The sequence below is a fragment of the Neopsephotus bourkii genome, unplaced genomic scaffold, assembly GCF_033783945.1.
Source record: "Neopsephotus bourkii isolate Nb327-2 ecotype Australia unplaced genomic scaffold, CSIRO-AGI_Nbou_v1 NB_1181, whole genome shotgun sequence".
NCBI classification, from domain to species: domain Eukaryota; kingdom Metazoa; phylum Chordata; class Aves; order Psittaciformes; family Psittacidae; genus Neopsephotus; species Neopsephotus bourkii.
Window position 1 is genome coordinate 918,606 of NW_026901666.1, and position 23,699 is coordinate 942,304.

Sequence of the window (23,699 nt, forward strand, 5' to 3'; positions counted from 1 at the left end):
AACGTGCTGGCTTTGGGCAGCGTGTGGCTGGGGTCGAGTGCATCTGAGTGGAAACGGGGAATATCACCACCTCCTACAAAATTCTCCCTATGGATGGCCAGTCTCTTCATGTAATCATGCCTCAGTTTCCCCAACTAACAAGTTATTTGATTTCACCAAATGACTGTTCTAGAAATACAGGGTAGGGTACTGTATTTCCTTTAAACTACAAATATGCATAAGCTTTTATACTTTTAATGACCCATTCACAACTGTCAAATGAAGCAGAGGTGTCAAGAGTGACCAGGGGGATCTCAACGTGAAAGGTTTCAGTAGGCTGCAGTGGATGGGCCAAATTCGACTCCCCATTTCTTCAGGGAATCCAAGCATTAGAAGCAGCTTATGATTCTGCTCTCCACATGAACCCAATGGCTCGAGGGGGTAAAAATACTAAAAATTCCTATTTGGCCATTTCTGGACACAGTTTCATCTTGCAAGAAGTTCAGCTTTGGATTGTATGCTCTAGGACCCCCAGGTTTTGGACTTCAGTCAGTAGCCTGCTGGATGTCTGTGCCTCTGTGCTTGCTGCTGCCATGGTAGGTGCCAGCCTCTCAAGGTTTCATCACTCTGGTGATGGCTGAGCATTGCTTTGATGGGCAACACCAGAAGAGCAGCAGGAGCAGCATGGCTGGTGTTAATGCTCTCATGTAATTCAGATTTGAGTGATGAAACCTAAGAATGTGGAGCAGCTGGGAGTGGGTCTCAGAGTGCGGGTAGCGGGCAAGGTAGGAGTATCACATTTCTCTCCTGGGAATAAGCATTTTTCCTCCTAGCGTTAAGTCTTTTGTTTTGTTTGCATATTCTGCTCTTGGGTTTGCTCCTTTCCCTGTAGTTGACAATGGAAAATAAATCAAATTCATCTCTTCTTGCTTGCAGTTTCCCAGGGATGAGAAGAGGAGAAACACCTCAGCCCGTTTTCCTGTGACTCCCAGCCTCGCTCACTGATCTCGAAAGCAATGTGCTCCTTGCCATGGCAGCCCGCCTGCCCCACACTCAGCCCAGCATTGCTATACAGTTCCTGAGGTCTGGATATTACCATCCATCACAGCACTCTGGTTCCAGCGCTTGCTAAACGTCTGAATTTCCTGCTGGCTCAATGAACAGTTTTCAGCTTGTGGTACATTATATAGCTACTGGGTGAATGGGACTAAGCATTCCTGTTTGGCTCTGAGTGCTGTGTTCACCTGAGCTCGCTGGCAGGATGAATAGTTCACTGCAGTTCTAGTGCTAACCCCCTTTGTGAACTAGCAGTGAGCCATGTACCTTATTACAAAGGCCGACAGCTCCCTGGAAACTTAAATCCACTCTTTCTCCTTTCCCTACCATAGGGAGCTGTAAAAGAAAAGGACTTGGTTGGTAGGCATGTAATATAACAAAAACCCCTCTGTTGTGGCAAGATCCAGGCTCTCCAGTAACAATGAGGATTATGCTCTTGCATCGAAAATGCCGTTGATAGTTTTAACTGCGGTACCTTATTATGGATTCCTACAGTGTACATTTATGTCAGGATATTATGTTTGGATATTTAAGTCAAGTCTGGGTAGAAAAGAGAGCTTAATATCTTCTGTGGTTTGATTTTTTTTTCCCTTTTTCTGTTTGTTTGTTTGTTTGTAGTAGTGGTTTGTTGGTTTGGGTGTTGGTTTGTTGGTTTGTTTTAGGTTTTGGGTTTTTTTGTTTGTTTGTTTTGGGGTCTTTTTTTATATGGAGGGAAAAGATGCAGCCCAATATGCTGTTTTGATGCAACCTTCCCCCAAACCTCTTCTCAGAGAGCTTTAAATAGTCTGACACTGGCACTGGGCAGGAGCTGGCAGAAGAATAGACTTTTTCATCTGATGGCTCGCCAAGGTTGTTTTCAAGAAGGAGAAGTAGAAGAAGAAGGGAAAAATTGAGAAAAAAAAAACACAGCAACAAAACAAACCCACAACCAAAAAAACCCTTTTGCATGCCAGTCATTCATTGCCTGCCAATTCCCATGGTTCTCCTATGGATTGTAGCCACGTTACCATTCAAAATACAGTAAACACTGAGGAAAGTGAAAAGAAACTCATGAAACAGAGAGCAGCAAAGGAAAAAAGTTCGATATGGGATACATGGTAGTGGGAGTCACTTAGGGATCATTTTGGGATGTCCCATGAATGGTTACCTCATCCCCAGCAGCAGCTGGAACATCATGCTCTAAGGAGGACCTAATTTCTGCTGGATGGGGAAACCAGCTGATGATACAGAAGCACCCATTACAGGGGCAGCAGAGAGGTAGTAACACTGTTCTGGGGTATCAAATATGGAAAAGGGCATCTACAAATGTCAAAGAGCCACACTTGGGAACAACATGTATAGTCCTGGGACTGGTAGTCCCAGGGGACTTGTGCTGTCACATGGCTATCTTCTTTTCTGCTCTTTCAGCCTCTGAAGGGAGTTTGGGTTTGTTTGGGGTTTTGGTGGTTGGTTGGCTGGGTTTTCATCATTAATTTTTGTTTGTTTATTTCATAAGTAAGAGAAGAAACAGAAAAGAAGACAGAGAAGTGTTATAGCTTCTCTCCCACATACCTGGTGCACTGACATGAAATCATTTCTATTTCTTCCAATGTAATGGGGCTGTAGGTAGAGATGCTCTTTTATGAGACCACTTGGTGCAAGGGAGATAGGCATTGCCTTCACTGAATGTAACATATTTAGCTTCTGTGGAAGAAGGGAGGTGGTGTATCAGAGAAAACATATTTATCTCATTCAGAACAAACTTTTTATATAGAGAGAGGGGTTATCACTAGGGATTTCTCTGGTACAGTTAAGCACAGGAAAAATGTTCAGATGGGTCAAAAACTTCCTGCCCTGCAAGTGGTACAGTGTGTTTTCCATAATGGTTCCCCTTTAATGCTTTATTAAGAAAAAAAAAAACAACAAACCCAAACTATTTTCTTTGACAAATTGATTGAAACCCCACAGGTTTGTCATTTATATTATGAATTTCACAAAACCATACTGGACTAGATCTGAGGATAGCTTTTCACTGACTCTGAAAGACCATATCCTGATTAAAAGATAATGTGAACTCCCACTGCCCAGGGACAGTTCTGGGATGGTTCATTCCTCTCTTGAGCTACCTGTGCCTGAGCTTGGAACTTAAGAAAGACACCTGACTCCTTCCTGTCACCATGCCTTTTGATATTCTGGCTATTCTCCTGATGCCATGTGAGAGTCTCCTCTGCATTCTTCTGCATGGCAGGTTGCCTCCTCTATTCGCACTCTTTCATAGAACAAACATTAAAAAAAAATTATGGTAGCAAATTATGTCCTTTGGTGTTCATTTAGAAAAAAAAAACCAAACCAACCAGCCCCCCCCCCCAAAAAAAAAATAAAATCAAACCAGCCATTCCCTGAAGGAAGAGAAACATGCACTCAGAGAAGAGGACTATGAAGATGAGCAATAGGAGCCACTTGTGAGGTGGGTTGATAACAACCTTATGAAGTTTAACCATAACAAGTGAAAGGTCCTACACCTGGGTTGGAGCAATCCCAGGAACAGCTACAGGTTGGGCCAAGAGGAGATTCAGAGCAGCCCTGCAGAGAAGGACTTGGGGGTGCTGGTCGAGGATAAAATGAACATGAGCCGGCTTCAGTGTACACTCGCAGTCCAGAAAGCCAACTGTATCCTGGGCTGCATCAAAAGGAGCGTGACCAGCAGGTTGAAGGAGGTGATCCTGCCCCTTTAATCTGCTCTCGTGAGACCTCGCCTGGAGTATTGTGTGCAGTTCTGGTGTCCTCAACATAAAAAGGACATGGAACTGTTGGAACAAGTCCAGAGGAGGGCCACAAGGATGATCAGGGGACTGGAGCACCACCCGTATAAAGACAGGCTGAGAAAGTTGGGTCTGTTCAGCCTGGAGAAGAGAAGGCTGCATGGAGACCTCATAGCAGCCTTTCAGTATCTGAAGAGGGCATATAGGGATGCTGGGGATGGACTCTTCATTAGGGACTGTAGTGATAGGACAAGGGCTAATGGGTTAAAACTTAAACAGGGGAAGTTTAGGTTGGATATAAGGAGGAAATTATTTCCTGTTAGGGTGGTGAGGCACTGGAATGGGTTGCCCAGGGAGGTTGTGAATGCTCCATTCCTGGCAGTGTTCAAGACCAGGTTGGACAAGGCCTTGGGTGATATAGTTTAGTGTGAGGTGTCCCTGGCCATGGCAGGGGGGTTGGAACTTGATGATCTTAAAGTCCTTTCCAACCCTAACTATTCTATGATTCTATGGCTCTAAATACTGACTTTCATGAAAATTAGAGGAACTGAGAGCCATAGCATAATGTTATACTTCCCTACAGCCACAGAAAGTCTTCATACTTGAACAGAGCATCTTATAAGAGACAGTGATAAGCATCTGCAGGTATCTGAGGACTGTTAGAATGTGATGACTGTGGCATTCCCCAGGAAGATGGGACCCTTGGTGCTGAGCAATATTAGACTGTGGATGCTGGGATGGCCAGGGTCCACTTGGGCTTCCTCAGTGCATGCTCTGTATTGTGTAAATAGAAAAGGGTTCTGGGGAGATAGCGATTGTTGCACCACCTCCCTCACCAACTTCCAGACCCCTCTCTTTGCACAGCTGCAGCCATGATTCATCTCTGTTCCCATGCTCTCCTCAACAGTGAGAGTGCAGAAGGCACCTGGTGTGCTAAAAAATCTTCAAGCAGTAGGCTCGGAGATCATTAACTCTTCAGTCACCACATTGGGTATTTTGCAAAGCAAATGCCTAACAGTGGGATAGGATCCCATAGAAAAGTGGTGGAAGCCCTGTTTCTTATTGTAGTGGCATAATCAAGGAGCATAATGTTTCAGATCTAATGTACAAAGCAGCCTATTTCAGAGAATTGGAAGATTAAAATAAAGGCAACCTTAAGCATGTATAAGTCTGAAAACACCTCAAAACATCTGCAAGTAATATCCCAGAGGACAGATGTGAGATGGAAATATGAAAGGCTGAAAGTTTCTTGGTCCCCATCTCAGCTGTAGGAAGGCAGGGAGCATTGCAGTGTAAGGGGAGTGTCTGAGGGAGGTCAGGCTGAATGCTGATAAGAAGGAGGCTGAGGGGTCCCTTTGAATCACTAAAACCAGAGATTAGTATCAGCCTGGCTGCTCCTTGGGTTGCTTCCAGTGCTGCACATCAAAAGTCTGGGATGGGGAGTAGCCAGCTGAGGAGACAAGGAATCCTGTCCACTATGTGCATCTTAGCATCTCTGCAACCTTTCCTTCCATCATAAGATTTACAAGGGTTTTAAGAGGCTCTTGCCCTTTCAGCATTCATTTCAAGGAACTATATGGCCTTGTACCACTAAAAAAAAAGGTACACAAGGGGAAGGACAGCTGGCAATGGCTTTCTCTTGGACCTTTCTCTGACTCTTCATGCTCCAGGAGTGGGAGAAATCCACTTGATATGAGTGTGTCTCCCTGTGACTCCATGTTTGTGCAGCAGCTTGTGCACTGGCCCTACAACATGGAGCTTCCTTCTCTCTCCTGGTCATTCACAGAGGAATTTGTGGCAGGGGTTGCAGCTGAAGAAAATTTCCTACCCTTCAAAAGGAAATGCTGTGTGTGTCTAAGCAGACAGGCCTAGTGTCTACAATACACATTAAAAAAAAAAAAAAAAAAGAAGTAATAAATGCTGAGAAAAGAGACCTCTGGTCATCTGGGACCAAATTCTGATGTTTTCCCTGAGCTGATGAATAACTCAGAGAGTCAAACATATCCAGACAGCAGAGTATTAGTGTAGACCTCTCGCTTTGCAATGCACCTACTGCAGATAAGTCATTGCACTGGGTGACTGGTGCAATTCCAGGCATACAAAGTGCCAGAGGAAAGACAGGAAATCTGTTGAAATACACACAAAAAAATGATGAGTTAGAGTAAGGTTATTTAAGGCTTAAAAGAATTTGGCAGAGAGTCTGTTGCTGTCAGCCACTTCTCCTTCTTTCCCTGGTCCCAGTTTTCTGCCATGTTAACACGTGCAGAACTGGTGGCCTTGTCAGGCTTTCAAAAAGCAGCATACTGAAAAGGTCAGAGTAGTATAGTATGACAGAGCATGTAAGTCATTATAATTCTAATATTGCCTTTGTAATGAGAAAGAGAGCAGAGCAAATTATTGTGAAAAACACTGTAAAACTTGGGAAAACATTGTAGTTATATTGCTGCCTAAGTTCTCATCACTAGCTTTAATGATGAGTGGATTCTATGTGTGTCTTTATAAACATGCTCTGTAGCTTGAAGGAGTCTGAAATAAAAAGATTTGTGGCAATTTCCATGGTAACTATTCATTTCCCCCCCCAACCGCATAAGGAAAACACACATTACTGCAAGGTTGGGAGAAACTGAAGCTAACTAAAGAGCTTAGGGATTGTGTTTGATTTTTTCTGTTTGTTTTGTTTGTCTGCTTGTTTGTTTTAATTTAAGGTCTGTCAAAACTTTGGCACTAATTCCTGCCATCTGAGTAACATGAAACTGAGGGTAAGGTATTTTTATTAAATCTAAATCCATTTAACTCATAAAAGTCCCATACAGTATAATTTTATTGCTAGCAATGCCAAATTATTTACCTAGACTATTTTCTAGAGATGCTCTTTTTGCAAACATCTGGATGACTGATAACTCACAAACCCTCATAGATCTCTGAGGATAAAACAGTCAAAAAATTGTGTTGTTCCTGGTTTGGAACACTAGCTGGTAGAAGAGTGTGTAGGAAAATAAGGACCAGATTAGAGTAACACCAGTACTGTGGAGGTAAATTCCATTTAATTATTTTTGTTTGTGAGTGTTTGTTTGCAAGTGATTACCTTGCTAAAATAAAATTCAGACCCACTATCTACCCCTACAGTGGCCAGGTAGTCCAAGATGGTTCACTATGACTGATGGCAACTAGTAGAGTCACAACTTTGTTTATATCCTGCTCCTGTGTACTGTTTTATGTTGCTTCATTTTACTTTCCTATATTCTCATTAATAAATGAGAATTACGACCAAGGCATCCAATAGCATCGTAACTGGTATCACAAATACTATGGTCTGTGGCATGAGGGCAGTGGTTGTCTCCCTGTACTCAGCACTGGTGAGGCTGCACCTTTAATACTGTGTTGTTTTGGGCCCCTCACTATCAGAAAGACATTAACGTGCTGGAGCATGTCCAGAGAAGAGCAAGGAAGCTGGTGAAGGGTTTAGATAGTGCCCACGTCCTGTGAGAAGGAGCTGAGGGAACTGGGATTGTTTTGTCTGGAGAAAAGGAGGCTCAGAGGAGACCCTATCACTCTCTATGACTACCTGGAAGGAGGTTGTAGTGAGGTGGGTGTAGGTCTCTTTTCCCAAGCAACAAGTGATAGGACAAGAGGAAATGGCCTCAAGCTGTGCCAGGGGAGGTTTAGATGGAATATTAGGAAAAAATTCTTCACCGAAAGGGTTGTCAAGTATTGGAGCAGGCTGCCTCGAGCACTGGTGTTGTCCCCATCCTGAGAAGAATTTAAAAGATGTGTAGATGTGCGAAATGGTTTAGTGGTGGACTTGGCAGTGCTGGTTTAATGTTTGGACCCGAAGATCTTAAAGTTCTTTTCCAACCTAAACGATTCCATGATTCTATTAGTCTATCTTGCTTTGACATGTGGGGAGTGAACGTGATAAGATTTGCATGAAAAAGATTTGGGAATGAGCTCTGTGGTGCTTGACAAGCCTTGGGGCAACGAGTTGGAATGTTGAAGGACAGGGAAGGTAAACAGGCAGCCTTGAGAGTATGTGTCAGGATGTAGTTGTGGCAGGAATCTCAGTTGGAGGCTAGAGGTTCTGTAACATTGTGATTGGACTATTTACCTGGAGAGTTTCACAGTGGTCAATGAGATTGAATGTCGCATGTATGTGCAGGTTGGGAAAGTACCAAACAAGGGGATAAAAAGGGCTTGGTGACAATAAGCGAGGATTTGAGTCTCTGCATCAACTTGAGTCCGTGTCCTGAAATGCCATATTGACAAACTGCAGCCTTTTATACATTTAGAGATTTAAATAAAGTCTATTATGGGTTGATTTATGTGAACCATTGAAAACACCACTCCAATGGGTTTACAAGATGGCTTTTGTCAGCTTGGCTTTCTTTGTTATCTGAGATTGCAAATTAAAATACAAAGTGGAATTAAAGTTATACCAAATGTGCAATATGTCATTTATATCAACGAAGCTGGCATTTCAGAGAAGTGACCTGTATGAAATTTAGGGCTTTGATCTTCAGGTGGAAGAATTTGCAGGCAGAAATTGTACATGTTTTTTCAAAAAGAAATTGTGATCATAGGAAAAAACCTGTGGTATGTTCTGGCTCAGGTAACTTGGAGAGAGAGGGAAACATGTTCCTTGCCAGGCCGTAAGCGTGATCCAGGTCAGGTAATAATGCTACCATGGCAGTATTAGGCAAGGAACATTGTGTCTTTGGGATAGTTTATATGAGTTTTAGACTCTTCAGTGGATTCTGTGGAGCACATGAATCCTTCACATAAGTGTAGATATATGAGTTGGACCAAAGGTCCAGGGTGAGTTGGACTGAGGGTCCCTCAATGCCAGTGCAGCTTCTGGCAGTGTCCATTAAATCAGGACAAGGGCCATGTCCTTGGATTTCTTTTGAAACACATTTCGGGAAAATAATGGTTCAAGCCGACTTTTGAACTTAGGTTAGGAACATCTGTGGTTTTGTCTCAGGTTCAGCTCTAGTGACTGTGAGAAAAAGTTAATTTTTATCTTATGAGACAACATTTAATGGGGATGTTAAAATATTTAAGAGATTGCGCATACATCAGAACTTGTGGCTTCTCTGGTGAATGATCTGCTCTGCCCACAGCATGCACTTGATTTACATGAAAGGATTGGAGACCTGCAGGGCACCAGAAACCCCTTGATCTCAAGGTTTCGGTCCATTTAGTTTTGACAGTGTTTGCACAGGATAGAGATGGTGTGAAAGTCTGTGGGCTCATTGGTTTTTGGAGGGGAGACTGGGGGGTCTTAGAAACCCACCCTCACCCTCTGTCTCACCTTAGCAGGTAGTCGAACTCCTCCAGAAAGTCTGTATTCTAGGAACATGAAGCAGTGAACTTGTCTGCTAATGAGACTGTGGTCTGTAGAGGAAAATTTTGAACTAAAGAGTCTGCCATACTAGGTAACCATTTCCCCTCATATGAATTTGATTAAGTTCTCAGTACTTCAAAACGTTGGACTAGAGGTGCACCAAATGTCTAATGAGAAGTGTGTAGCAGTGAAAGAGTTAACTCTAGCATCAAAGAAAGAAAAACTCTAGTTTTCTGAGAAAGCAGTGGGGGGGATGAAATCTGTACCCAAATTCCAAATTCTGGTTCCAGCTGAGCTTCACAGGGCTAGCTTGAATTTTCACTTTAAAAGGCAAAACCAATATGGTTCCCAATTATTCTTTTATTTTGCAAAATGTCAAACTGCATGTGATCCATTTAATTTCTACAAGTGTTCCAAATGGGAGAGCTGTCTAGATGTTCCTTTAATTGAGCAATACCCTGCATAGCAACTACAGATTCAAGCATCCCTAAAAAAGCTGCTGTAGACCTAACATACACATGCAGAGCTTCAGTTCAAAACCTGCTCTAGATCCATGTTTAGAGTTAAAACTCTATTTAACCTGTAGTTGTAACTCCTTATTGAACTCTCCTAGTCTATTTTTCCTTCAATCTGGCTTGTGAAAATGATAGCTTTTTTTTTTTTTTTTTAAAGTTCTCTATAAGATCTTCATGTCATGATGAATCTGTGCGACACATTCACCTCCCAGAGCTGAGAAAAGGTCACTGGCAGTTCACTCTCTCCTTAAAATTTGAGAGAGTGAGTTGCTCTTTAGTGCTAAAGTTACATATAGAAGCTGTGAGACATAAAAACAATATTATGCCAGCTTGTCAGAAATTTGCTAAGCAGCTGTCCCTCAGGTTTCTCATAGTTGTGTTTATGCATATATGTGGCATTCCAAACTATAATAGGTCTGAAATGCAACTAAACTAATGACAAGTTACACACCGAACAGAGAACATGGCTGAGTGAAAATCTGAAAACCTTGCTGGTCCCCCCTCACTCCCTTACCTCCCCCCCTTCTTTTCTTTTTTTTTTTTTTTTTTAATTCTCATTGATGAGAATGTGGACTTTGTTTGTCATCTTATGGGCCTACCTGTAACAGTCAAAAGGTGAAATGCCTGAATATTAAGCCGTAATCCATCATGGTACACACACTAATTACTTTCTGTCCTCCCCTTCTCTTGTCACCGTGGTCCAAAGCAGGTTTTCTGAGACTGAGTACATTCATCTGAGATGTTAGCTGCTACGCTCCACCGCATCCTTGTATGATCTGCCTAGTCTCAGTCCCCCAGAGGAAATTTGTGCATGCATACTGTACGTGAACTTTAGATAAATAAATAAACAGGAGAAACAGCTTCCAGATAATTGAAAGCGAGTGAAGGAGGGAGCAAAAAGAAAACAATTTCTCAGGGGAGAAGCAGGCTGAGGTGGCAGGTATGATTAAAATCCATATGATTTATGAGTAGGTGCATTACTAACGTGACAACCCCTTAGTGTTTGTTTGTTTTGGTGCATTTGACAATAAAGTTTCTTTTTTCACCCACTTCTCTTCCCCCCTCCCTTTCTTCCCCATCTCCTTGCTGCAGGTTTTGCTCAGGAGTTAGCCACTCAGGAATTCCTAGTGCCTGACTGAGCAGTAATTTAGCAAGCTCTCTTGTGCTCTTTTCCTGTCAGCATTAACATGTCAATTCATTTTAATAGTCTGGGCATGCGCAAAGGGGATGCGTTTTCTCAGTAGGTATCCCATGAGCCCACCCTGTGGTGCAGAAATGTGTTATAGCTTGTCTCAGGCCACAGAGACTTCAGCAGGTTTATTTTCATTATGACCAAGTGTATTTGTTAAGACAAAGCATGAACAACGAAAAAGAATATATGCAACAAGACTTTAAAATATTAAATGGTATCTACATGTCTGATTGGTAATTTATGACCTATACACAGAATAGGTTATAAAGGCTTTCTTTGCATGATATTATTACATGGTACAGTTTAAAAAAACACATGCTGTCACTTCCTCTGTTTTTGTTTTGTTTTGTTTTTTTAAATTGAATGATATCATGCCACATCAAGAATTATCCGTAATCATGATTAATAGTTGAATTGGTTCTTATATTAAACCAGAATTTACTTCCCATCTTTCTTATTAAAGAGTGTTCAGATAGATTTGTATCTCATATTTTGCCTCAAGTATATAAAACCAAGGACTATGCAGCCCAAGAGCAAGTGCTTTGATTGCAATATTATCTTTCTATGGAAAAAAAAAAAAAAAATTTTAGATGCTTTAAAACTTTTGACTAGAAATTGTAAATTTATGAGAAGAGATAAGGTAAAAAATAAGAAAGCTACTTCTTGGCATCTTAAATGACATCATTTCAGATGCAAGCCTAATCAAGTCTAGGTATTTTGGTCGTACAACACCTTAGTGTAGCTAAATATTTAAATACACAGAGCTGTGATATTAACATCCGTATGGTACAAACACTTTTTCAGCCCAGCTGGCCTCAGCTACATTATCTAAGTGACCTGAAAAAGGTAAGATCATACTTTATTTTTAAAGTACTCCCTTCAACTATGTAAAACACACTTTTGTGGTAGGTTTTGTCTTTCCCGTTCTCCAGGGTGTGCTGCTCTCTGTAGGCACATGGAAGCTGCAAAGTCCGCAAACTGTGTGGGAACGTGTATGTACTGGGGAAAAACTGCAGTTGAGTAGGTGGAAAAATATGTCAGGAATCTGAAGTTTGGCCTGGGGATTCCCTCTCCTTCCACTGAAGAAGGAACAAACTTATTTCCTCAAAAAATAAATCCACAAAGTACTTTTTAAAGGAACAGGCTCTGCTCAGTTCTTGTCAGTAGCAAATTTCCCAAGAGTAGCTGGCATGAGACCCCGTGCGACAAAACGTTATGGCACAGCACTATAGAAAAGCAAAACAAAACTATGCTTTGAAGCTGAGTTATGTATGACCACTGGTCAGACAGTTTCTCTTTATGGCCTGAATAAGAGAGCACAGCTACAAAGGAAATAGTGAGTTTAAAGGAGCGCTGCAGCTACCGAGAGCAACAGCACATCTGTTAAAAGTACAAGTTGTGACGTGGTTCATGCTTAATGTCTGGAGGATAATACAGGAAACCTAAAATTGGTTTCTGGTGAGCCATTATTACAGCAGCAAGACGGTAGTTCAGATAAAGTAAACTCTGAGATTGTGCTGACCACCGTGAGAAAAGATTATATTGGTAAGGGGATGTCAAAAGCTATCTGCTTGGTGAAAGTCTACAGCTTTGTCAGTATCACAATAATAGTTGTGGATAGATGTGTATGTGTGTCACCAAACCCCGCATGGCCACAGCCCATAAACCTTATCATTCTTATTGTTATCATAGTGGGTTATTTTGTTCACCAGAACATTTGTGGTTGGTGGGTCTCAAAAAAAGGCTCATCTCCTGCTGCTTTTAGAAATTTGAATACCCATAGTGCACACCTGAGTGTTGTCACTGATGCTTAAGGGTAAACTTAACTGAAAGATTCAAGCCCATCCACACTACCTTTCTGAGTCCCTGACCTTTAAAAGCCTTGTTACTGCTGGAAACTTAGTGATGTGGACAGCTTTGGAGAAAGTATTTTAGTTTTCAGGGTACATTATATATATATAGGCTAAGAGGAGATCAACCTAAGGTATTGGTTGGCATATATTAGTGGCATTTATTAGTCTTCTAGAAGGTGATGTGCATGAAGTGAGGTTGTCCATGGATTTGTGCAGTTTATGGTCCAGTAATTGAATTCATCAGCCCAATTTTGTTAAAATTTGACCAATGTCCAGCAAAGACAAGCAGTTTCAGTAAATAATAAGGTAATTCAGTAAAATCAGCAAAAAAAAAAAAAAAAAAAAAAGGTAGAAAAAGAGGTTTAAATTAACATCCTCATTCACCAGCGTTCTGGAATCAGGAGGAAATAGAATGGTTTAGAAGAATGGTTTAGAAACTGACCAACAATAATGAAATCCTTAATTCAAGCATCTGTGTGGCTTCTCCCAGGTCTAATTAAGTTATAGGTCCAAACTTTGCTTCATGTGGGACTTTTCTTCTAGTCACAATCTAGGGAAGGATGTATAGCCAGCTCTAGATAAACATGATAAGAAGAGTGTTAGGGTTCAGAGCAAATTCCCATGTCTTTTCCCATAGAGGCTAAGGGTTCATGCAAGGAGGTGCATCCATCTGTGCCAGACTTCACGAACACATGCTCTCATCCTGCAATTTTTACTGCCAAGTTGCTCTACCTTAAATCACTTACAAACAAGATTTGAACTGTAATTTATGTTGGATTCTGGCAAAACCAGGAACAAAGATGTAGAAGTGTAATGACTTCATTCCTGACACAAAAAACAGGTATATGGAGAAGTGGGGAGGGAGGGCACTTTACAGCCACATGGCAGTTTCACCATGTGGGAAAAATGTCTTCCTAAGTCTAACTAGCAAAATTGAGAAATCCCTGGGCATTTCAGGAAGATTACTCAGCAAAAAGCACCACAGGAGGCAAAGAAGTAAAGGCTGAGGCTGAGACTTTAGGAGCAATACAGGCAAAGCAAGGGAGCTGCTCAAGGGAAAGGCTGCTCAAGGGAAGGGGCAGATGTGAATCCCCAAATTTCCTGATCAGCAGTGAGAGGCTAAACGCTGCAAGGGAATCTCTCAGCCCAAGCACACAGGAGGACCCCACCATCATTTCCCACCCACCACACAGCCAAGTAATTGCTCTGGATAGGAGGCACAATAAGACATGAAATACAAGCATGTCTTTCATAGAATTTGTAAGCCATAAAAAGTATTTTAATAACATCTGGTGCAAGGGCGTGTTGAAGCTTAATTAATTAATCCTTGCAAAGGAGTCAGAAATTCTGGGATCAAAGGTGTTGCAGAAGTGCAAAATGCCATTATTATGCCCATAAATGTACACTTGTTAACTTAAATGCCATTTATTTATTGCTGCTATATACTTGCATAGTAGTATATATCAAGGATATTATGAACATTTTAAAAGTACACTTTTTTATCACATAAAGCTGTCCCTGTCTCAGTCCCCTGCACAAGCAGACAGTTGCAGTGCACTGTTGGTTAGCAGGTGCTGCTGCTAACATATCTCAGAAACACATAATTGGCTCTGATAACACCTCTGTTTTTTTACAGTTTTGGGTTTTTTTGTGTCTGCAGTGTTTTCCACTCTGTAATATTTCCACGGATGCTGCTACACAAGAAGCAGATAATAGGCACAACAACCCATAGCCATGACTGAAGCCTAAAAAATCAACTTCAGGGATTGTTTCAGCTTGGTATGTGGTTGCAGTTTTCTGTTTTCTCTCTTTTCCTTTCTATTCTAACATCTGTCCCCTATAGTAAAAAAGTATTAAGTTTAAGTGGGTCTATTGTGTGCATATTTTGATGAGATTCATTGAATTGAGATCTCCTGTCTGCCTGGAGTTTTGGATTGTTTGTTTGTTCTTTGCTTTGTAGCCATTTATAAATAATAGAAATCATAAACAATGCTCTGTTCCCACTAATTCAAAATTTAGCGTTGGAGGTTGTTTACAAATCAGAGGCATAAAGCACATGCATCTTTAGCAGTCAGTTAGAATGCAGGCTCTTCTTTTCTTCCTGAATTGCAGTATATAGTAAAATTATTCTTTATTTAAAATTTATTTCTGCTTTTATTATATGTTTGGCTTAATGTTTCCATAGTTATATGGAATCTTCTTCTGACTTACACTGGAAAAAGAGTTTAGAAATGCGCTTTGGGATCCATAGCAGCATTTTTTAGTCTGAATTTATAATTTCTGTGCAGATGACAATAGCATCTTTGTAGATCTTTTTAAATATAAATGAAATATGAGTTTTCTTTCAAGGTACAAAATGTCATTAAGGGCTCAGGTGGTTAAAATCAGCATGAAAAATACATGCTGCATTTTCCCTCCTTAAATGCAATAATGTAATCAGATTTCAAGTCATCTTACCTACCTCACTTACAGCTTTATGGAGATTAATTAGTTTTTAGCCCCCAGTCACATGATCTTTTCTGACTGCCATTTAGCTACATTTGCTATCTGACTTGAACCTGTAAGCTGTCTTCAGCCCCAGAGGACAGATTAAATTTTAGTATTGGTTGCCTTCTTCCTTTGATTTAAAGGTAGATAGTTATTGCCATAGTTCAATTATTCTTTGCTGTTAATTAGCCATGTGTTGTCATCATTTCTTTGGAAAAGGCACATGTTTGAGGAAGGAAAAAAAGAATGGCTCAGAAGTAGGAGACAACTTCTTTCCTGTGGCAGAGCTAAGAAGATTTTTCCTGTTCAGGTGCAGAGCCATAAAAATGCTTTTAACTCACATCTATACCACCTCTTGCTGCTTTGAGTATGCCTGGCTTTTATGCACTGGTAATCAATATGATTACCTTCTTGCTTCAGTAAAACAAGCTGATCAGAAAGAAGGAGAGGAAATATTTCAGCTTTTCTTTCTCAAGCAGGAGAGATGCAAGTTTCTGTATGGCTGTGACTTGGCTTTTATTTTTAAATGTTGTCTTTAAATTAACTTGAACAGTTACTCTATAATGTGATTTTATGTAAAAGGAATTTTTTATTTCTTGTTGAGAATGATTTCTAAGGCCATTTAATATCTAAATAAATCCCCTTCTCCTCTCCTAAGTGTATTAGAAATGATAAAGTACACTGGATAAGATAGTGTGTAGACAAAATCCTGTCCTTAATTCTGGGTATCCTGTTTACTTCAGTGAAATCCTCCTTTCTCAAGAAAGAAGAGTACATTTTGGCCCATGCTGTGAAAAGACAAGAGGCAGATAAGCTCGGGGAGAAAAATAGAGCAATTTTTATTTATTTATTTATTTATTTTCTTTACTGTTTGTGATTAAAAATAAAGAAGGAAATAAAAAAGGGATTTGACTGGTATTGTTACTTAGGATGGTGTATAATTGGGCTCTTCAGTAGCATATAACAAAAGATCAAAGGGATGTCTTCTTCACATAGGTAAACCAGTTCTTGGATTAAAGGCACAGACAGTGTGGTTTTTTCCTGAGGTGAGAGCTGAAAGTGAGTTAAGATAATGAATGTTTTATCTCTTACGTGTTGAGAAAACATTGTAGCCAAAAACATTGAAGGCTTTATACCGATATTACATGTGGCTGCCTATTTGTCATTTGCTTTCTAAATTTCCCGAATTTGCTCTGCAGCAAATATTCACCTTGGTTAAACGGGACTCCACTCAGCAATATTCAGTAGAACTGCGGTGTTTCCTGGCTCTGGCCATGAAGGCTCTGCAGGATTTTCACTGCTCAGGTGTTGCAAAGCCTAATCCTTATTCAGGAACCAAAATGATCCACTTTCCTTGCCTGCGGTGCTTGGATGCCTGCCTTTGGCAGTAGCCCCAGACTCCTGCAGAAGATGAAGACATCCCTCCATGCCTATAGATGGAAAAGCGCCAACATGGATGCCATCAGAAGGACGCAGCTGAGCATATGCTGAGAAAATTGTGGCATCCATACTGTACATGGGGAAGGGCTGACTGAACACACCAGTTTGTTGAAGCTTATGGCCCTGAAAAGGAAACATAGGTTTCCTGTAAATGTCATTCAGGGATATGCTAACTGTTATTTCCTGGCGCTGGATCATGATGCTTTCAACACATTCTGTTCATCTACCTCTGCTGCCTGCCTGCCTGGCTGTGCACAGCGATAGCTCTCCTGTCTTCTCACCTTTCCCTCCTCCCTGCACGACGCTAAGGTAAGACTCAGGCAAAGTGAAAAAGATAAAAAAAAAAGGCTTGGGGATGGGGCATCAAGGGGGAAAAAAATTAGAAAAGTATGGTTCAGAGTTTCATGCCTTTCCATAGCAGTCACTGTTGCAGGACAAGTGCTTAACTCGTGTGTTTGGGCTCCATTACTTTGACTCCATTATGAGTGAACTGTTCCCCTGGTGTCAGTCTGCCATGGCATTTCATTTGTACAGATTGCTTTCAGCCTTAATGCCTACACTATGGCTGCTCCACTACATAGTCTTAAAAGGTTCCCTATGTACCTTCTGCAATATGAGTTGTCTCTTCAGCTATCTGCATTCCTCATCTCCCTCCTTTCCTCCATCCTTCAGGTACTGTTTTGGAATGGAAGTGTCAGAAAGTGGGTTTGTGCATCAAGGAGAACTGGAGCCAGGCAGCGTTCTTGTGTCTCTGCTAGAGCAACAGCAGCTCATCATCATACTGTCCATCTTCTCTTGGTACCCGGTCCTCACTGCACCATCCCTCCAGTACAAGGCAATTAAAGGAAAAGAGGTAACTGCTTACAAATGCATTAGTTTAGGCTGCTGAGGGCATTATTCCAAGGCAGGAGCATAGACCATGAGCTTTTGTTCTCGTGACAGAGGGGATATGTTATCTCTATTCCAACTCTGTGCTGTATAATGCATTGATGAATGGCAAGTTTCTCTGGCTAGTGAATAACGATCATTGTTTCCAGGATAATGAGGCTCCACTCCCTTTTGGCTCTCTCTGAAAGACCACAGCACTGGCGAAGTAACTGCCGTAGGTCCGCCAAGTGTCTGCTGAATGCAGTGGTGACAGGCACGATTTTCACAGTTATCATTAAATGGCATGTGAGTGGTTTTATGCGCCATGTTATACTGTATCAACCCATGATAAACAAGCTACTGGCTGCAGGACTGCAACCTCCTACCATCTATGCTTTGCCATAATGCTATTGTGTATACTTGATTAGATTCCTCCTCCTGCCCCCCCAAAGTTAAGATAATAAGTGGTATATTATACATACAAGTAAAAACAGAGCAAAAAGTAGATTACAGTTGGGTACTGGTATGCTATTTATTTTGGACAATTGGGATATGTTAGTCCTTTTATTAACATGATAAGAAAGTCACTATAGCATAAAACTAAGCAGGTTTTCAAATCACATCAGGACAGTCTAGAAAGTGCTGGTCAAAGCTTCAGATGAAATCCAGTGAAGCTGTAGTGCCTTTGAAATTTGACATCTCTTTTTACATGCCTAAGATTGAACCTAAGCAGTACCGTTTAGGGCTACCTGTGTTTAGGAAGTTCAGACCTAACTGCTGACGTGTCACATTTGGCAGTAAAAAGGAGCCAGTAGAGTCTTTTTATCATGATTATTTTCACAAGGTATTTTACTTAGCAAAAAAAGTTCATGATTTCTATGAAAGAAAACCATTCAGATTCAAAATAGAAAGTGTGGATTCCTGAGATGCTGCAGAAAGATCCCTGCAGTGGAGGAGGCAGGGAGCAATGTGAACACCCGATTTCAGATAGTAGTTCTCCAGACCTGCCAAACAGAAAATATTGGAAAGGCATGAAAAAGATACGGCTAAAGAAAACAATAGCAGTATTGATTTCTGTGGGGAGCATAAGCCCAGGAGATGCCAGGGGTTTGCTGGAGTCTGGTGACGCATGGGGGCTCATCAGTAGCCGTCGCAAGAGGTGCATGACGCACCAGGGACAAACCACAGTACGTGTATTCCCTGACTTGCTGTGGAGTTTGGGGTGACCAATTTTGGGTTTCTTTAGCCACCCTTCTATTTCTCCTTTGAAGTTAGATGCTTGGCATTTTTTGCATATTTGGCCTCTTTGAATTATTCCCTTTCTCCCATTGTGAGGAATGTAAAAAAAAAACAACAAAAAGTCAGAAAGTCAAAGAAAGCAAGATTTACACCAAATGGATTTACTTTGCAACTGACTCTGAGTGTGACCAAGTTTATTTGGAGTAGAAACATCTCTGAGGCAAATAGCAAAGCTTAATGCAAGGAGCCAAAAGAATTGTTGCTTCTTCCAGCCATTTCTAGAAGTGGAAAAAGCACAACATTCCCTGCATCACCTGCTAGGAATGATTGCTCATGTAGGACACATTACTTGATACCTCTTATTTACTGACACAGTTGAACTGAAGACCTAGGCACTACTAGACCCAGTTCACAAATATTTATTGCACCATACCCAATCTATAATATAGTGTCAGCCTTGTACCAAAGCAGGAGACAGCAGTATTTATGAATATTAGTACAATATTGAATCATCCTGAACCAATTACTGGTCCAATTACTGTGTCATTATTATCTTCTGAATAGGGCTTGATTTGTCTGTGATAAATATGATGCAATTAAACTACCTTTTTACATAATAAAACACTGCAGGTGTTTATTCTTAAGGGTTTACGGATACCAACAACCAATAGATTTAATTAAAAAAATCCTTGAAATAAATGTGAATTTCATTAAATTGTTCCAGCACTGGTGAATATTTTAAGACTATCTACTGAAAGATTCTCTCTCTATAATCTGTCTTAAAAGCTATGCTAAGTGCACAAAAACAATGACTTCAGCTTTTTAATGTTTCAATAATTAATAATGTTTCTTTAAAGAATGTGTAATTGGTCTGTAATAATATAACTTCATAAACAAAAAAAGTTATGTGGGTCAAATGGATATTACAATTGTGTCAGTGTGAGGGATAAATGTACTCTGGCTTAAAAAATATCTTATTAAATTCAAATTTTCTGCTCAATAATTTTATATTTTATCTTACATTTTTTATCACTACAGCCATAAACATAATATTGACTTAACTCCAGTTTGGTACTAGCAATAGATACAGATCTATGTTGTGCTGGCTTTATATTATAAAAAGATCATTAATGTGAAAATCTACCTGGAATTATTCTGTCTCTCAATACTGTGGATAAATAGCCGTAGCTTTAGTTATAAACCAGCTAAAGTCAATACAGTATAAATGTGTATGAAACCCATCGCTGGGCTGGTTTATGATGGTCTTCACAGAAAGGTAAATTCCCTTCCCCAGCTTTGCTGCTGGACTGCCCTGTTCTGCAGGGTTCAAAAGAATGGTGATGCCATTATTGCTTTTCTCCATCCTCACTCCAACAGCTGTACTCAGTTCTGTCTCATCAGTGCTGGGTATACATTGTGTGTTGTCTTTTCTTTTTTCTGCATGGATTACAGTATCATACCATGTCAGGAGAAATAGTAGGGTTTCTGAAAACAGGCCAGATGTTTGGTTCAGGAAGGTTTTCTGGTCTTGGGTCAGAAAAAGCTCAAGGTTCCTTTTAACAGCACATACAGCTAAGTCCAGTACAAGTAAGACCTCATAATCCAGTTTCACAAACACATTTATGGAAGGGTGAAACAGAGTTAGGCAGGAGCTCCAGAAGCACGCTGATGCTGACCCCAGCCACACTGGGTTCATGAACCCATGGCTCTGAGGCAGTGGAGCTCCCAGGTCTAAGCTCACAAACTGCTCCAAAATAATGCATGTATTTATAGAGGATTTACTTTTATATCTAAATCATAGTTGGCAATTATCAAAAAGGTTACAAGCAAAACAAATATAAACATAATCCCAGCCTTAGTTTAAATAACTGGATTCCTTTTCAGTTACTTAGTCAGGTTTCTCAGATCCTGAAGACATCCTGCAGATGTTGGGATTTGAAGCATCCTAACTTCTGTCCTAAATCCTGATCCTATAGTCAGGTACAGGAGCTGGTAGCTTGGCTCCCCTCCTCCTTCTCTGGCCATAGCTCTTAAGAAATGTTTACACTCTTTTGGTCTGTCAAAGATCTATTCTTTTGTGAAGCTGCTGTAGAGTAGACACAGCACGTAGGCAGTGTGTCTTTCCTTCTCCTACCCCTCACCTCTTTGATCTGCTTTGCTGTTTTTCCCCAGTTCAAGATCAGATCTAGATGCTCACATCTTGGCTTTGAGATGCTTGTAAAGGCACTGAGGGATGCTGATGCTTTCAGTCCCACTTCTGTTCTTCATTCCTGTCTCAGAGGTTGCACACTGACCATTCTCACCCATCTTTTCTTCCTAATATCCAAGTATGGAATAACTCATACAGCATCACTCTTGTTGGCTGTGAGGGACCCAAGCAGAGGTACTATCACCACTCAAGAAACAATGCACTGCCACCCTTCCCACTTAGGGTTTTGGAACCAAAACCAGGAAAAAGATGAAATTTACAAGCATTTTTGACTTGTTTGTAAACTGAAACAAAGTTAGATTGGGCCAGAAACTTCTGATGATAGGAGTGATTAAATAGCAAAGGTCAGCTTTGTGCTTAGTGAACATCAAGAATGGTGCACTCCCGTTGATGATGGTGCTCTGATTTATATTAGTTGTGGTCCTACACTGGAGCATGGAGCAATAAACACTGAAACAGAACCGCATTGAGAAAAAGGGTTAAATTATGGGCTTGTGAGGGATAAATAAACCCCCAATGAAATGCTAACCTAATAGAAGCAACCTGGGTAGCTAATTCTGATAATTATTTCAAAGCATCCACCACATTTGGGTCTCTCTGCCTTCAGGAGCAGGGACCTGTATCGATAGTCAGCAACAGTTTCTGTGGACTTTATCCCTGAGATGCATTGTGTCTGCCATACAGCACTGGGTGGCATAGCAGGTCTCAAAGAAGAAAGTATTTAATAGATGGATAATTGCCCACCTTGTAAGAATTTACTAGGAACCAGGTACTTTTAGCATTTGTCTCAAACAATTCCACAATGTAATAATGTAGGAAGTATCACTGATGCAATAAGAAAGTGATGGTGGACATTACACTTCTCTTTTGCTGAATGGTGCTAAATAGCAGGGAGTTCCCATTTTTTTTATTGCCAGAATTTCAATAATTGTAGATGTACATATGCAGGGATCAATTGATAATTTGGAACACATGCCACCAATATCTCATTTCTTCTATATTTTTAAATGAACTGAAGAAACCCTATCTCACAGTGGTAAGATTAAAAAAAACCACCTCATTTTGTTTTCCTGCCTACTGTTAAGGAAGAAAGCTCATTTCTTGCAGCATAAAGGGATATTAATGAATTCAAAGAGCATTTTCCATATTGCAGGATAAAATTTACTGTTCTAACCAAAGATATTTTATATAAATTAGGAGTTTGTTTAAAAAAATCGAAAATAGGAACTCAATTCTAGACAATGCTTAATTTAAATTAAGTGTTAAAATAAAAGCAATAACACTGAGAATAAATTAATGAACTACAATTAACTATATTTACAGTAAGTGGTTTGGTTGGAAACACCTATTCCCTACACTGATAAAATAAAACCTGCATTCTGCAAAAGCTGAAATAAGTTAAATGAAGATGCTTTTAACAAGGTTATTACTTAAGCAGTGACAGGTTTACAGATTTTAGCACCATTGGGTTTTCACAGGAGCTACAGCAAGTGCTAAAATAACACACACCTTCAGGTTCATTAAATTCACCAGTGTGATGAAATAACTGATATTTTTCTATATTACTATAGTGCTTCAAAGAACTGACTATAAATAAGATACACTAATAACAACTGTTTGCAGTGCTAAAACAATAAAATAATTCTTTCAGGCTAATACAAAGGAAGAAATAAGCGTAAGGCAAACTGTTAGCATAGTTGTATCTGATGGCTTTTATTCTACTGGTACCATGGCTTCAATCATTTACTCATCTTAGAAATGCCCTGTAAAATGTTTTGTCACTCAATGTGTCAGAAAGAAATTTGTTTAAAGGCTACATGAAGAGGCGACTCCCACACCAAAGTACTTTCTAATATGACGTTTACTTGAAGCATTTCTGAAGACTATCTTATGCGAAAAACTGATTCTTAAAAAAAGAGTGTGTCAGATGATAGTGAATCTCACATTATACTCTGTTTAGGAAATAACTAATGCTGAAAAAAGCAGATTTCTAATAAATCAATGGAGCATGGCCTTTGGAACCTGGGAGACATATGGACACTAAAAGAGTATCTCAGGTTGTTCTGTGAATGATTCCATCTGGATGAGGGCTCGGTGTTATTCGCAGCCTCCTTCTCTCCTAAAACACCTTCAGTCTTACCCGGAGCCCCTATCTCAAATGTCAGACCACCTGGGATCTGCAGCTGTCGGGCTGAAAGAGGAGCTGCTGGGGCGGCCCCGCGCCATGAGCCACCAGCAGCCCCAGCCCCGCTGCTATCGGGTGAAAATCAAGGGAGCCTGCACTTGCATGCAGCTTGATCTGCAGGGTTTGCACCCAGTGGGGTACTTAATGCTTCATTCCCATTTATGTAAATACATGTATAATTAATATATATATAATATAAATATGTATGAGCGTGTGTGTGTGTGTGTGTGTGTGTATACGCACATGTCTGGACAAACCTATCAGTGTGTACCTAAAAGAGCTGGAATAACTACTTCCAGTGCCTAGTTTCAGTGTTCACAGGGGGACTCGGGTCTCCCCATGCTGACATAGGGGAAAAGCAGGAGTCACTCCACTGCAGTCAGAGGGTGCAAAGCCCATGTAAATGTGGATAATCAACCCCTGGATACCACAGGCCTGCTTAAATTTCGCAACACTGGGTGATTTGCAACTTTGTTCTATGGTAGAGGTATACTGTACTTCAGCAATATGTGTAGTACTAAAGCATGTTTAAACTGATTGAAGATTTCATTTTAGGCGTTGTAAGCAAGGTTTAGGTGGTAGTAATTTTGCTGCA